The sequence below is a fragment of the Uranotaenia lowii genome, chromosome 3, assembly GCF_029784155.1.
Source record: "Uranotaenia lowii strain MFRU-FL chromosome 3, ASM2978415v1, whole genome shotgun sequence".
NCBI classification, from domain to species: Eukaryota; Metazoa; Arthropoda; class Insecta; order Diptera; family Culicidae; genus Uranotaenia; species Uranotaenia lowii.
The window spans coordinates 153,321,955-153,339,013 of NC_073693.1; the positions used below are offsets into that span (position 1 = coordinate 153,321,955).

The window sequence follows — 17,059 nt, forward strand, 5'->3', positions numbered from 1 at the left end:
ATTATGAGAGTAAAACTCAACATTAACAATGTAATCAATAGCCAACACAACAGACCTTTCCAATATCCACCTATCGATGGGGTTTATTGTGCTACATCGCGGTAAAAAAGACAAGGCAGGTTACTCCCACGAGTAAACCACTCTTTTGAATGTAAACAAGTGACGTCATTGCTATCTTCGAACAGCTCGCACTAGAGGCAAAACGGGCATGAAACGAATTGTACGAAGGATGTAGTCTGTATTCGCGCAAATCTGCAGATCTCAAAGTACAGTATAAATTCTGGCAACACCGTCCGTTGTGGGGCTCAAACGATAAATCTGTGTTTTCCTTCATGGCATTCGTATGGTTCAGCTACGTTACGGACGAGCTGATGATGGTTAATCATCCATGTGTCCTCCGTTATGCAGTTAGTTTTGTGCTGCTCGCTGTCTGTGATGTGATGTGGTGATTGTTGATCTCGTAGTTTCGTCCCCGAAATAGTAGTTTATACACACTAAACACCTTATCAAAGGGATGGCATTAAGGTTTTGTTACAAATTACTTCAAAGGTTTATTAGAATGTAAGCATGTGGCCAGCCTAAAAGTGAATGGAAAATATTTTCAAGGTATATTTTCGACCATCTGCTGACAGTTCGTGACAAGTTTGAAGGGAAAACGTTACTTTTCCTTGGTATTTGTGATTGTATGAGTTAGACACGCCACTGTTTTGCTGTGTGCGAGTGCGTGTGTTTTCATAAGATGTTACGCGTGTGAAGCAGAGAGCGATGTCAAACGGCCACACAGAATAGGTCACAAAATATAAGGAAAAGAGTGGTCAAGGTGTTCCAAAATCAAAATTTGGTTGCGGGGTGTTGTCATCTTTCTTCGGAAGTCATCTAAAAAGCTGTATTTTAGGCTGCTAAAATGTTCAGAATGGTGTTTAACAATCGATTAACGACCCGCAAAAACCTTGGGAAGCGGAAGTAATTGCGAGTGCATTCGAAGACTTGCAGAAATATGAATTTCTGTCAGCTGCTTCGACGAAATTTTGTGTGAAGAAAATTTCTGCTGAACAAGTGATTGTTTTTATGTGTTATACCCGCAAGTGGTACGGTGGTTGGTGAGTCGTTTTTTGGGGAACAACTAAAGAGCAGCTCTTCCAGTGACCAACACGAAGAGGAAGCACAACGAAAAGGGAGCTGATTTCTTTTTATGATCGATTACCTGCCTTTTCGGTGACCCTGAGTGAGGATTTTTTCGTCGTCGTTTGATACTCAAGCTTGATGTACGGCCAAGCTTCACTCGTTGGTCTTTGGTGTACCTTTAGGGGCAAAATGACTGCACTGCTGTAATGATGTCGAGGTTGCAAATTTCCCATTTTCACCTGTGCTCGCATCAGGTGTGATAAGGTGGCTCCAGCATAGAAGGTGAGTGAAGCTTTTTTCTGTATCTGACCAAAACGTATCATCTTGCAAGAAACTATCGAAATTATCAGCAACTTCCGTATTCTGTGTTGTGCATCGCTATCGTGGAAGTCGGTGACGATTGAAGTGAAAAAACTATTTTTGCCGAAGAAGGCTTTCGAAATTAGATTAGCTTGACTTATTGTTGCCGAGGAAGAATTGCAAACAAAGCTCTATCTTATGGATTTATTATTTTTACAACTACACAGTTTTAATGAAACCTTCGTTTTTATAGAGAGAAAATACTAGAAAGCATTAAAATCTTTATCCAGTTTGTAAAAATATTTATTGCTAGTGTTCTTAAATTTATATTGAGTGTCGAATTTGCTCTCATTTTGCTTGACATAAGAAGGTACACAGAAAAAATGAGAGCACAAATTTCATACTTGGTTAGCAAACTGATACCTAATTTTGCTCAAACTGAGACCCCAACTACACCTTGATTTTGGACAGCTTGGAGAGCACATGATGCCAATATAAGGTATCACGCAATTTCCAATAATAGCTAAATTTAGCATAATTATGCTTTCAAAACGTTTGAGAAAACGACAGCAAAACGAGGTACAGGGTCCGGCGATTGAAGTTCTACATTGAAATAAACATATGAATTGATCAAAACAACAACTTTTTATTTCAAATTCATCCACTCGCCGCAGACGGTCGAGGAACGCATCGTATAAGGCCCGCAGGTGTTCTTGTGGTATTTCATCCCAGGCTGCCACGAGATGTCGCTTCAGGACCTCCACACCTTCATGTTTCTTAGAGCAGACTTCGGCCTCCAACATGCTCCAAGCAGCGAAGTCCATAGGGTTGAGGTCTGGCGAACTCGCCGGCCACTCGGAGCTCGAAATGAACCCTGGAAAATGTTGCGCAATCCAAAGTTGGGCCCTCTTCAGCAACCCCTTCGCCCTGTTTCAGCAACCCCCCCTGTTTCTGCTTCACCGTAAGGTCTTGAACCTTTTGGATCTTGTAGGGCTTGGTCTGAAGTTTATTTTTCAGGATCCGACGGAGACTTCGATCCGATATGTTGAGATCCTCTGCCAATTAAGTGGCACTACGACGAGGATTTCTCTTAAGGCGCTTCTTAAGGATCTTCGTCATGGTAGGTGTCACCACAGAAGGTCGGCCTCACCCACCATACCGTTTTTTGGCACTTTCGGTCTCTAGGTATCTTTTAACTGTGCGGTATACAAAACTTCTGCACACACTTATATCGGACAGCTCACGAACTATGTCCTTCTGCCGTTTGCCAGCTAGGAACAAGGCAACCACAGCGCTACGTTTCTGTTCGAGATCCATTTTTCCGAATAACATATGATTACAAAAGTAATAATGATAGCTAAGACTTAATGTAAACAAAGCGACGAGGGGTCGTTCAATACTGTTTCGTGTGCAACAAAATAATTATTGTTGAAGTAATGTAGCAGTTCAATGGCCGGACCCTGTATATATATCACTAGCAAAAATGGCTTAACTTTGCTGTCCGCGTATGAAAATTTTGCTTTCTTTTTTCTGTTTACTTTCTTAAGTCAACCAAAATTAAAGAAAAATAGGCTTTCGAAGCGTGATAGCAAAATTAGGTTTCATTTTGCAATGTTTGCATGCCGAGTACAGGGAGCGCGTTGATCGGAAGAGGAAAGCAAGATTTGAATCAAAATTTTCCTTTGGTTAAATCATACGCCTGAAGTTATACTAAAAATCAATATTGCAATCCATGAACGAAATTTGGTATAGTGAATGTAATTGGACATGAGAAAGGTCGAGGTAATAGTTTTGGGCCCCTCCTGCCTGAGAAAAGGGAATATCGTTTTCATTCCCACGAACCAAAAGTCATATGCATCCATTTTGTCAACTGATTTTCGTTTCCTTTGGCGGTTGATTTTTCACCATCAACATAGGCTGGGCATTAGAAACGGTTAGAAACGACCATCAAGCAGAGTTCACGTGTACTGGACAGCAAATCAAAGCCTGCTAATGATTAAAAATTTGATAGCGAAATTTTTGGCGGGCTTTTTTGTACCTTCAACTGTTCAAAGCACGTGGTACAGCTACGAGGTAGTTGATTGCAATAATGAGGCTTCATTTAGGATGTCACAAGTCATGATTATTTGAATAAAACTTGTCATTTAAAATTTCTGGACGTCAAATCGAAAAATTATAGTAATTCGGTTTTAGTTTTTTGTTACATTTCACAAAAAAGTGAACAAATCCGAACAAAATCCGAGCTTTTTCCAACGAAATCCGTGCAACCTAGACGGACCGGACTTCCCTCAAATTTTATGTCAAATATGCGGGCAATTAAATTGGGGATAAATAAACCAATTTGTTTAAAATCCCAAAAAAAATATGCGGGCAAGTTTCTCGATTCGAAAATGCTTATTCTTTTGTCAAATTACTCAGCTTCTATTTTTCATGTTTTCACTCCTAAACTGTCAAATCACTTCTTCTCTTCTCCAATGCCTTCTTTATTTCTACATGAACTTAGATTTATGTGATTGATGTAGAGAATCACAACACTTACCTACCATCGAAGGGCGACCCAGCTAACATTAAATCGTATTAGAAATGATATCTCAAATCGTTAACAATGTTAATGCGAATTGAAATTCCTAGCAAATATGTAAGTAAACGATCGTAATCGTTACTAAAGTCGGTATTAATCGGATATGATAAAAAGTCCGCCATGTTGCAAATTTACTCTCCCGCGCGGGATTCAAGTGAGAAAACAACCTTTTCGTGCAGTGCAACCAAATTTCTAAAAAATCAGATTGTTCATTTGGGAAATTGTCCAATGAGAGAAGCAGCAAATATTGTTGCTGGCAACGGTTTGCATGTATTGAGAGTAAAATTTGCGCTCTCTCATAAACTTTGAGAATGCACGAATAAGGTGTTGAATATCGACCAATTTGTATAATTCGTATCGTTTAAGCAAGAGGTTAAAAATATGTATATATATTGCCTCCACTTTAGTAGGTATGCTGTTTTTGTAATGCTGTTTTTTCTGCGATGATTTTATAATGTAGGGGAAAAGTTCATATAACGCCCCATGTGGCTAATACGCGCCACTATTGTTTTGAAGAATCTGACACATTTTAAGCCTGCAAAATATTACCAATTTGTTTCAAATGCTGTGATTGGTCATGGCAAGTATGAATTTTTCCTTAAAATGCCCCTGTGTCGTGATAATTTCACAATTTAGGTTTTTCTTCATTTCGATCTAAATTTTAAAACACTTTTAATAAGGTGTCACCAAGCGGAGAAAAACGAATAAGACAATATTTTCTGACACATCGATAGAGGAGAATCTAAATTATGATTTTATGCTAAAAAATCATACTGAACTCGCTAAGGTATGCTTTTCATGGGTATGTTCTATCACGACCCATGCGCTCTTTATAACGCGCCAATCGTAGTAGGCTGAAAATAGCATTAATTTTTCAAAAATGCCAATTTTCATTGAAAATGAACAAAAAGTCTAAAACCATATTTTGAGCGTTAATTCAGCCCAAAAAATCTATTTTTCATTTTTTGTTAAATTTCTATTAGTCCATTTTGATTTTCTTTTCAGTCAAAGTGTCTGTAAGTATTGGTGTGTTTTCGGACTTCGGCTGCTCTCGGGTGTGTTCGGCTGCTAGGCGCGTATTGAATACACAGCGGCGCGTATTCGCAACACAGTTTTGTTCTGTGGCTTTGAATATGGTTTTTAAAAATCATGTTTTTGAAGAAACTATAGCAATTAGAGTAATGAAAAATCATAGGAATTTGTAGAAAACAGTTTTCTTCAACGATTACACCCATTTTTAACACAATTTGTACGTGGAATACATAGAATATGAGCGATTCGCTTAGGTGGCGCATAATAGGGCATGTTCCCCTATATCAGGCATGTTAAACTAAGGGTTTGCAAGCCGCATGCGGCCCGCGGCCTTGGTCAATTCGGCCCGCATAGCCCCGTCTTAAATTTTCACAAAAATAGAAACTCCCCTGACTTTTATGTAAAATATTACTGGAAAAACTAAAGTTGAATGTAACGTTTTCAACTTAATTCAAATGTTTTTCGTTATTCAAATTTCCTCTTAGAAATACACGCGTAACATTGTTGCTCTGAACCACAGTTTGTGGTGATTCCCGCTTCCATGTAAGATTGTGTGTATACATTCATAGCGTAAACAACATAAATAGGTATCTTCCAAGTATTTTGGTTCTATTATTTTTGTTTTGCCGAAGGAACAACAGACATTTTGTGATATTTTTTACATTGAAGATGTACGTAAGCGTGAATATCAACATTATTCATAGTTAAAAAGCACATCCTTAATAGGGGCCGTTCACTTATTACGTAAGCACGATTTTGGAAATTTTTACCCCCCCTTCCCCCCTGATAAGACAAAGTAAGATTTTTCGACAATCACGTTGTCAACTAACCTAAAAGCTCAGACTCATTCAGTGGTAAGCGATAAAGTTTAAGGATTTTTTTTGGTAAATCTTTTATAAAATTTGGGCTTGGTAGTGTCTATCACTGAAAAAACTGTCTAGAAATTCATTATTTAAAGCGCCTTATAATGATTTAAAAAAAATAGCCTCATAATCAAAAATTTTCCGTGATTAAATTTGTAGCTCTGAATAATTTTACTTCAGTCACTTGTCTAACGTTCAGTTAATTTTGTGGTAAGCGTGTTGGTTGCACCGGAGTTGAACAAAAACATATCCCACCGCTGAAGTCTTCTTATTGTCTCAAACCTATCCTAATACGTGAGTATAAACAGCATACATTTCTACTAACACTAGTTAACAATATTTTTAATTCGTAAATTGAGAGTCATTTTTAATAGCATATTGGTCACTGAATTAAAAAAAAACCCGAAAAATCTGATTAGAGCAGTTTTTTAAATTCTGTAAAATGAAAAAAAGTTGTGTTTTTTTTAATATATCTTCAGCTACTGTTCATAAAATTATCTTTTTCTTTAATCTGACCAATAAACTGCACTTCGCATGTATTTTTCACTTCTTTTCGGATTCAGAGGTCGATTTTAAATTTGAAACTTGACGTCAATAAATAAAGTTCAGTTTTTTGTAAATAATTGCTATCACATCATATGAGGCCCTCAGAGCCAAAGAGGTATAAGTGCACAAAAGCTACTTTCGAGACATATACTTTTTGGGAAGTTGTAGTGTTTGTCCGTTCAAAAAAGTTTGAAGATAAAATTATAAAAATCGGAAATAAGCACTGAATAAAGACTTTAATACAACTAATTGTTTAGAGTGATTAACTTAAAAATGATCATTTTTTAACTTACACCCCTTTGGCTCCAAGAGCCTCATATAAGCCAATATGTCAGAGCTTTTTTTTTTAATTTCTCAGAAAAATAGAGTTTAATACAGATAAAGAATTAGTTACTACAGCAGCATCTACAAGAATATTTCAAGCAAAACGGGAGTTGAATTATTTTTGCACATCGATATCAAACAAAATAATCTGCTTGATATGTAATTTCTGCATAAGTGTGCCAAAAGAGTACAATGTCAAACGACACTACTCTAGCCACAAAAAAAAACGTGTCATGCTTACACCGGAAAGCTTAGAGATGAAAAAGTAATTGAAATGAAAAACAGTTCAAAAAGACAAGAAACAGTATTTGTTAAAGTCAGCAACGAGAACGAGTCTGCAGTTAAAGTCAGCTACATTTGATCGAATCTTATTGCAAGCCATGACCAATCTTTTTCCGAAGGTGATTTTTATTAAGGAATGTGTAGTTAAAGCTGCCGAAATAATTTGTCCAATCCAGTCCAATTTTCGACATTTTTGAAAGACATTAGACATGAATTCGATTTTGTTCCATACTACACAAAAGTACACTGGCTTTCCTGCCACAAAATATTAAAAAGATTTTTTTTTGCTACGAGAGGAAATTATATAATTTTTGGAAATGAAAGGTGAACCTGTTGAACATTTTCAAGCAGACGACTGGGTTCAGGATTTGGCATTTACCGTTGATTTCACTAGCCACCTGTAAGATTAGAACCTAAAACTTCAAAGAAAAAAAAATCATAACTGCTTGTGATGATGTAAAAAACTTTTAAGCAAAGTTACGGTTATGGATCAACCAAATTTCCAAAGAAATCCTTGTGCACTTCTCTACGTGTCAAGAACTGAAAGGATCAAATGAGGCTGCATCATTTGGTATATACGTACTTCACCTAGAATCGTTACTAGATGCATTCAAAACCGATTTTCGTGACTTTAATTCATACGAGCGGGAATTTTCGTTGTATGTATCTCCATTTGCTCCTGAAAATGCTGCTGATAATTTGCAACTAGAGTTGATAGAGCTGCAGTGCGAATCTTTATGAAAAGCGAAATACATGGAAGTGGCTGTACCAAAATTTTACAGCTATTTGCCTGAACGCTACTTTGAGTTACGGAAATTTGTTGCCCGAATTCTTGCTTTGTATCTGTCTGAGCATTTTTTTTTCCATCCTCATCGTTCGAGATTATCTGATACAAATTTATCATCAATAATGAAAGCAGTGGCAAATAAACTTCAACCTGATATTTATAAACTAGTATTTCAGAAAAGATGTCAAGCATCAGGACAATAGCTATAATGCATTATAATATGAGAATGTTAAACATTGAAAGCTTTAACGCAAAATAAGATTCCTAGTTTACTTATAACTTTATTCCATTGTATTATATCTAATCTCCGCGAAACTAATATGTTATGTTTTCTAACTGATTTTGGCTGCGGCCCTCTTCGTCATAGAAAATTTTTAATGCGGCCCGCACACCTAAACGAGTTTGACATGCCTGATGTATATGAATCTATAGCAAATTTTGTTGCGAAATATACCTACTCGGAGCAACGAACATAGTTCGAATTTCGACAGGCAGCCATTTCTTACACAGTTGATTTTTTTTCATGAACCTTTCATACAAGCTAGTTAAACTTATAAATTCATCATTTATTCAACTTTGAACATTTTGCAGGCTCTTGAAAGAGAGATACAGTTATTTTTGTTGAAAAAGGGTATGAGAACGCTTCACAAAATAACCTTTTTTTTAATTTTCATGTTTTTATCTCGATTTTTTGTGAAATTATGTAAAAATGTATATTTTATTTCTTGGCCAAATCCAAATATTATCAAAATCGATCAACGTTTTCAACGTTTTCGTGAATTTTATTGCACACATATGTGTGCACATTTTTGTTTATAACCTCTCGGCTTTCATCTGCAATAACTTTTGCCACACTGCTCGAAATATTGCGAAATTTTTACCTAACTCAGATGGTGCACTGGGTAAGATACCGGACTGGCAAGCCGAGATGAGGTGTTGTCGAGAGTTCGATTCTCACTATATTTTTTTTTTGATGAATTATCCAATAGAATGAAAATTTTATAAAATGTTTTTCTTGTTTCGCTTGAATGTAGAGGTCATTTTGCTTGGGAGCTCGAGTCTTTATGCCAGAAGTTCTTTTCCAATCATCATTTGTATCATTTGTACATTATGTATATTTTTCAGCGTATTTTCGGCACAGAGATTTGCTAAATAGACATTGGATTTTTGCAACCTCTTCTATGGGTGTAGAAAAGGTACATTTCGGGTCATTTGGACCCATATATTTTAGGGGCACCCAAAATGTGTGCGAGAAATACTTTTTTAGTCGATTTTTACACCCACAGCTCGAATCAAATGCCAGGAATAGCATTCTCATTTTATGCGATAATTAGCATAAGCAGATGCCCCGAATGAAACATAGCGTGGTTGACATTCTATAAAATTATACATAAAAAAAAATCACAGACTCTGAGGAGTGGATGTTTGAACATATTAGATAGCGCTTATTAGCATCCATACTAACTGTTTTGTTGAGTTTCTTTACCAAATAAATCACAAAACACAAGATTTCAACTCAACAACAACCAATAATACCTTTTTGAAGGTAGTTTCTTCGATTTGCATGTTTTATAACACCATTTTCAGCAAATCGTTTTCCATGTTGCGTCATAATCTTGGTTTTTTGCAGTACGACATTGTCTCGGAACAGGATTAACAAATCCGCTGCTTCACGTTGTCCTCTTTCCTGGACATAATATTTTACGTTCTACTCAGTACAACTAGAAAAACATTTAAACTAGAACTGTTTTCTCCGTGTACAAAACAATTTCCAAGAATAAAATGTACTGTACTTAATTCAATTCAAACGAATCTTTGTGAGGAAACCAATCTGTGAATCTGGCAGCGCTTATTCACTGCGCCAAATCAACATTTGGCAAACAATCGTGTTGGGTTAAAAGATAAACGAGGATCAATGCCTTATCAAAACCGGCAACTGATACGATAAGTTCCCTGCACCGTCAAGCATGGGGAACAAATATGAAACAGTTGGTACAGATAAGTAGGGACATACATTTGTCAACAAAGAGAAATTACATTTAATTTCTGACGAAAGCCCAAATTAGCCAATAATAATCCATATCCAAAAAGTATCGTTTGAATGGAACCGAATGAATCGCGTTGTATTTTTAATTTTAATTAAAAAAGCAGAAGTCATTTTTTTAAAACCGAGCAATAAATTTGGATTTGGAGGTAGGTACCTACCGTATTTACAGACTGATTATAAGTTAATGGAACACTTGGAAAGTTGTTTTTTTTTTAATCTGTAGTTAGTTGGAGATATAATAAGGCGGGATTGTTCTGTCGAATTTGATTCGAATTTTAAATGTATAGTAACAATATTACGATTGTGAATGTATAGTAACATAATTGAGAAATTTAGCTTTCAGTTTGGCGATTTTGTATTCCACACTTCTGAAAAAACGTGTGCTTAAAAAGAATTTACAATTTCCGCCCTACTTCAAAGGTACAATACCGAGCAATAGTTCTTATCCTTGACCCAGATAACAGAAAAGTGGTGTTTCTCGTGACGTCTTAAGCACAATCTAAAACAACACACACCTAGCCTCAAGTCCGCAAACACACGAAAAAGTCACCAATCGGTAGCTACCGCATAGAGGGTACCCATAAAGTATCGCGTGTGGCTACTTCAAGTGCTACAGTTTTCTTAACATTCAAGTCAGGCTGCGGTGCGGTGTGCAAAGAAATTTGTATCAATGAAACACGATATAGCAGGCCTTATGCAACGGAGGAAGGTGAAAAAACATAGGTAATTAACAAAACAACGGCCATAGCCATCGTAATTTGCTTAGCTGAGTCTAGTTTTCAATACTGCCGATTTACATAAACCGGACAACATGCTTAATTATCTGCATTTCGAGCCAAATCTTTAAGAGTATAAATTTAAATTTCGTTTTTCCCTTGTTTTCCGTTAGGCAAATGATTTAAAAGATATTTGTACATATATCTCTCAGCTTAGACGGAACTACCAAGACTATTGTTAGTATTATAGCAGCATACTGAACTTGTGTTTACTTTTGTTTTGTTCAAAATAGAAAAACAGTAGTTTTTTTTATTTTATCACGCTTAACTCACCGTGATAATGGCAAAACCGTGAATGTGGCGAAACTTGAAATAAATATGGAAAAAATTCAATTGATTTCTGAATAATTTCCTAAAAAAACGTGATAAAATTGAAACAATAACCGTGATCAAAAGGAACGTGAATTTAGTGAGTATTGAAAAATCGAACAGTGATAAAATCGACAAACTACTGAATTAAAATTTTGACACAAACATCTAAACATGTTCTTGCGATTTATGACTTCAACTTTCATTCTATCATAGACGAGTTCCTTTATCAACCTTAATTAAACCCACATCCGCCCCCTAAAATTTTTACCCGTCTCAATTTGACACTCCTGGCTAAAACCAATATATCTCTCTTGTTTCCTAGTAATTTTTTACAAAATTTATAGATTTTATACCTCGTAATGTAACTCAAATAGGTTTCTCAGACAGTAAAAATCCGAAAAACATCCTTCGGAAAAAAGACTGCAGATCAGCTATGGAATGCTCAATAAAAAATTCACTTAGTATCCAAGAAAGCTGAAATTAGAAGAACAAAGCATTTTTGACGAATTAACAAAGGTAGCTGTTTTCGATCTTTTTGTCAATTAGCATTTTCTCAGATTTACTTGCACTTAAATTCAACTTTGCACCGGATTTTGCGTATTAACATTAACGCAAGATTTCCGCAAGACATTTATATTCACCGGAAAGCCATTTCATATTTTTGTAAGGTATCGCAGCGCTTATCTAATTAAGGGGGGGGGTAGGGTCTAACACTTTCAAAAAATCGATTTTTTAATTTTTTAATTTTCTTATTGTAAAACATTTCAAGAATGTTGTGCCAAATTTTCAAGTCAATTGAAGCAAAACTGTAGAAGTTATAGGCCTTTATCTCCTCCTATCTAATACTGCAAGAAAGCAAGAGCAGAAACTTCAAACGCGTTTTTCTCGAAAGCACATTTTTAAAGTCCGTGGACATCGTCATTTGAAAACTACTTATCCGATTCTTTTCAAATTTGGAACATATTTTCTACATATAAAATACCAGACCCCAACGTTTTGCTTTTTTCATTTTTTTACTTTGGGGAGATTTTAGAGGTGAAAAATGGCGGATTTTTAAGTGAAAAATCGTAGTTTTTACTTCAAACAGCCACAAAAATTTCATAAAAATATTTTTAAGTAAAATAAAAACGTTGGGGTCCAGAAAAACATCTATTAAAAATATTTTGCTCTGATTTTTTGATTTCAGATGATTCTGTGCTGAGATACAGTGTCCACCGCAAATCCTGTTTTCTAAAAGGCATCCTCGAAAATGCTCCGTCACCGGCTCATTTTTCAATATTTTTCTACGAAAAAATTACTAAATGTTCTTTTAACAATGCTTTGTATAATGCAAAAAATTTGAATACATTTGTTTGAACGATAGCTCTAGAAAAAAATCGTGAAAATGGTGTTTTTTTATACCCGTTAGACCCTACCCCCCCCTTAAACCACTAGAATCGGTATGAAATTGTCTTTCTTGTTAACATAAATTTATTGAGGAAATATTGAGTTAATCCAGTGAAAAGTTGTGATGGGAGAAGGCGATACCTTTTGTCAACCGCACGCGTTTTTCTGTCCGTCCTCGAAAAATTAAAAAAATAAATAAAAATTACATTGTAAAATAGATTAGAATATGTCAAAAAGCGTTTTAACGTGCAGGCTGGAATGAAATGTATAGATGTCTACCGAATGATCCGTGAATCCTCGGCGAAATAGGTACAATTTAATAAAAACAGTTGCTAACCGGATGGCTGCGTAAGCGCGTGATGAATTAATTTTTGTTGTGTCCGAGAAAAATTTCAACAAATTGCGTTTTAACAATAAGTGAATTGAATTGTGCATCCAAATTTACCAGATTTGATTGAAATGGAGTTGGGCCGGAATAGCTTTCCGGAGAATTTAACTTCAAGATTATGGCAGATTGGGCAACAGTATCAGCTTACAAGTGTCCTCAAGATGTATCGGAAACAAACGGAGAACAAATTGTTTTCAACGTTTTCAACCGATTTCTCAGGTGTCCGAATGTTTTCGCAGTATATGTAATCGAAACTAAGTAGTTTTTAAATTATTTTAATGATTTTTTTTTATTGATTTTATGTTAGTTGTGCACTTTTAAATCCGCCTCTATCGTGAGGGTCGGTACAAATGGACTTTTTTTTTTACATTCTTCACTTCAGAAAAGGTTTTCGGTCAAAGATTGTGATTAACTTATTTGATGAGAAATTGATGAGGGTTCAATATAATTTCAATTTTAAAATATTAATTCGTTTCCCGACAGTATTTTTCATTCTCCTGCCCCCCGTATGTCACAAATCGTAATGGTGCGACGTACCCCCCTATAAAAATTACGTAACCCCCCCTCCTCTTATCATATTTTTGAATTTTGATTTTTGGAGGTTTAAAAACGAGTTTAAATATACAGTCCCCCCACAATCACGGGTCACACACAATTATTAGTCACCGATCATTAGATCTGCTGATCTATATATATAAAAATGAATTTTGTCTGTCTGTCTGTCTGTCATTCTGTCTGTTCGCTATAGACTCAGAAACTACTGAACCGATTTACGTGAAACTTGGCAGGTGGGAGTATTGGAGGCCGGGGAAGGTTCCTATTATGGTTTGGGACCCCTCCCCCTAACATGAAGGGGAGGGGGGCCCAAACAAAAGACAATTTTTTGCATAACTCGAGAACCAATCAAGCAAATGGTATCAAATTTGACTTGGGGTGGTATTTGGGAACGAGGAATATTTCAATGAATATTTGGTACCCCTCCCTCCTCTCAGTGGGGTGATAGGAAAGGTGGAGGGGGGCTACCTTACAATTTTTCATATAACTCGAAAACAAATCAAGATATTGGAACCAAATTTGGCACGGGAAGGTATTTTGAAACGAAAAATATTTCAATGATTATTTGAGACCCCTCCCTCTTTCCTGTAGGGAGATATAAAGGGAGGAGGGGCCCTCTTTTTAATATTTTACAAAACTCAAAAACTTATCAAGCAAATGGAACCAAATTTGGCATGGGCGGATATTTGGGAACGTGACATGTTCTAATGATTATTTGAGACCCCTTCTTTCTTCCAGCGGGGAGAATAGAAAGAGGGAGGGAACTTTCATACAATTTAGACAAAGACTGAAATAAATAAATAAATAAATTTTTATTGCATAACTCAAGAACTACAACAGCAAATGGAACCAAATTTGGCACGGAACGATATTTGGGTACGAAAAATGCTTCTATGAATATTTGGTATCCCTCACTCCTTTAAAGAGGTGGATGAAACGGTTGAGAAGAGGTCTCTATTACAATTTTCAGTATAACTGGCTTCCATACAATTTTTTTAGCATGACACGAGAATTAGTCGAGCAAATGAAACCAAATTTGGCATCAAAAAGTATTTGAGTACGAAAAATACTTTTATGAATATTAAGTTCCATCCCTGCATTCAATGGGGAGAAAGGAAGGGGGGATGGTACCCCCTTTCAAGTTTATGCTTACATTTGGAAAGCTTACATTTAACTTTTTTTTACAAAATCCGAGAAATAGACAAAACTTAACAAGAAAAATCATTAGATATGGTATGATTCTATGATTATTTGACACACCATCCTCCTTTCAGTGAGTAGGTACATGGGAGGAGGGAGGTGAGCAATTTTACTAGCATAAGTTCTCAATTTATGCTAACGAAGCCAACAAATGGAAACAAATATGGCATGGAAAGGTACTTGGTTAAGATATATGTTTCTACGATTGTTAAAGACCCTTACGCTTTACAGTGTGGAGAGGGGAAGAAAGGAGAGGCCTCCATATAAATTTTGATGTAAAGCTTAAAAACTTTTCAACCAATGGAACTGTATTTGATATAAGAGGATTTTTGGGAACGAAAAAAAAATGGGTATGATTATTAAAGATCACGATCTCCATTCAGCAGGGGGTGAAGGGAAGGACAGGGGGGGGGGCTTTCTAATCAGTTTTTTGCATAAATCCAGAACATATCAAGCATAAACAATCATATTTTATAAGTTAGATAGTTTGCGAACGATTAATTTGGGACCCTCCTTATTTAGAGCTTAAACTATCATGTTCGATGAATTAATAAATAATAAATAAATAAATAAATAAATTTAGAGCTTAAAGAAACAGAGTCTTAGAAATATTATTTGTGCGTTTGATAACAGTAGAATTGCTCTTTGAATACTTTTTATCATAGGTGAACTGTAAGCTGTCGAACTTTCGCATAAAATTACAATGTTATAAGGTTGACATCTTAAACCGCTAAGCCCTTTATGCGCGCATTTCAAATATTCCAATCAAATGAATTGTTCCCATATAAGCACAAAGGACGAGTTAACATTTTCCAAGTGGATCTGTGCGAATGTAATGCGAAAATTCAATAATATTTGGCAAAATAAAAGTGACCCATAATAGTTACAGAATCCACCAAGTTCCACACAATCATGGGTCACTTTTTTGCAAGCAAAACAAAACATTTCATGGTTGCTAGCTCAACCCAATTGCCACTTTAATGTATAGGGGAGAGTGGGGATACTTGATCCCCTTTTCTTATTTTCACCATATCTTTTTGGAAAAATTTAGCAACTCGCCGTCTTTGACATTTTCTGACAGCTTGTAACTTCAAGTTTCTATGCTCCAAAAATTAAAACGATACTTGAATCCGTTGATGAACTAAAAGCATTTTCGTGGGAGTTAACAATTTGCGATTTTTCTGTAGTTAGGGGAGGCTTGATCCCCTATTGAAGGAGAATGGATCTTTTATTCAGGAAGCCCTAATCCTTGTATAAAAATCAAACAAAACCCCAAGATAGAATGTCAATTGACTATTTTGGTCATGTTTGTTCTCATTTCACAATTTATAGCAGACATAAGAAGAAAATTCTATAACTTTGTCTCTACGCTAATAACATTGCATACTTAAAGGCGCTATTTTTTATAATTAAGAGAAAATTAATTAATTTTGCTCTATTCTCCAGACAATTGTTTGATAAATATTAGCTTTTGGATAAATATTAGTAATTTCGTAATCAGCAATCATAACGATCAATTCAAGAAGAAGAATATGCCGTTTGGAAGGGGGATCAATTGTACCCAACTCTAGGGGATCAATTGTACCCATAATCAACATTTTAGAAAACTTTTTCTGAAAATAGTTGAGAGTTTTCCATTGCTTTGAAAATATGGCATTATGAAGTTCATTCTACGCTCGAACGATTGATACATTGGAACAAATATTTTTTTCATAATTTTCCCATGTAAGGAACATTTTAAAGTGATGAAAAAAGATCTTCAAGTTACATTTTGTGAAATTTTTCAAACGAAGTTCAATTACTCAAACAATTATTTTGTTAAATTTTTTTAAACTGCAAGCATTGTTATTTTGCTCATTTTGGCACATTTTTCTAGAACATTTGATCTTTGTAAAACATTCCAGTCTCGAGATATAGCTAAGGAATCAAGTATCCCCAGGGATCAAGTATCCTCATTCTCCCCTACTGGCGAAGAATGCCCCTGAATGGTTGCCAAAATTTGTTGATTTTCATGTTGATATTCGGGTGTTGGCATGGACTGTGACTAATAATTGTGGTCAATTTTCTAATAATTGTTATAAGCTACAGTTTTGACCCATAATTGTGGTTTTGAAAAACGTTGATTGTTTCGGTAAATTATGTTATTTTTTAACAAAATTGAGAATAAAAACATATTTGAAATCAAACAGGAAGTATTTCATGAGTGAAATTCATGCAAAGCTTAATATATGGAAAACTTACACCCGAATAAACGAACATTTTATGGTGAAGGGATACGTTAATTGACTAATGATTGTAGGGGGACTGTAATAGTTTTTTTTCGGCATTCTTTAAATTACATACAACAAAATAAACTGAGTTAATATCTGTCTAGCTAGATCGCTTCTCAGAACTCAATAATGATAACTCTCTGTTAACAATTATTGATTGTCTTATTCCGAGCTTCTCTGAGCTTGTTGGCTGATGATCTTCGTTTAATTTAATTTACTCAAGGAGCATTAAACTTTGCATGTTAAAATCTTGGGGGTCTAATAAACGGTTTTCCAACGGTTATT

The 17,059-nt window shown here is 35.5% G+C and overlaps 1 protein-coding gene across 8 annotated transcripts in view; it reads left to right on the forward strand.

The window, feature by feature from the left end:
* The first annotated feature begins 372 nt into the window (after positions 1 to 372).
* LOC129750898 (palmitoyltransferase app) overlaps positions 373 to 17,059 on the forward strand; it is a 56,244-nt gene continuing 39,557 nt past the window's right edge. For 4 of the 8 annotated variants that reach the window (XM_055746061.1, XM_055746057.1, XM_055746062.1 and 1 more), the window contains exon 1: positions 380 to 1,407. The gene's annotated coding sequence lies outside the window, so the exon portion shown is untranslated. Of the gene's footprint in view, positions 1,408 to 17,059 lie in introns of all 8 variants that reach the window. The other 4 variants (XM_055746058.1, XM_055746060.1, XM_055746064.1 and 1 more) reach the window with 4 other exon arrangements.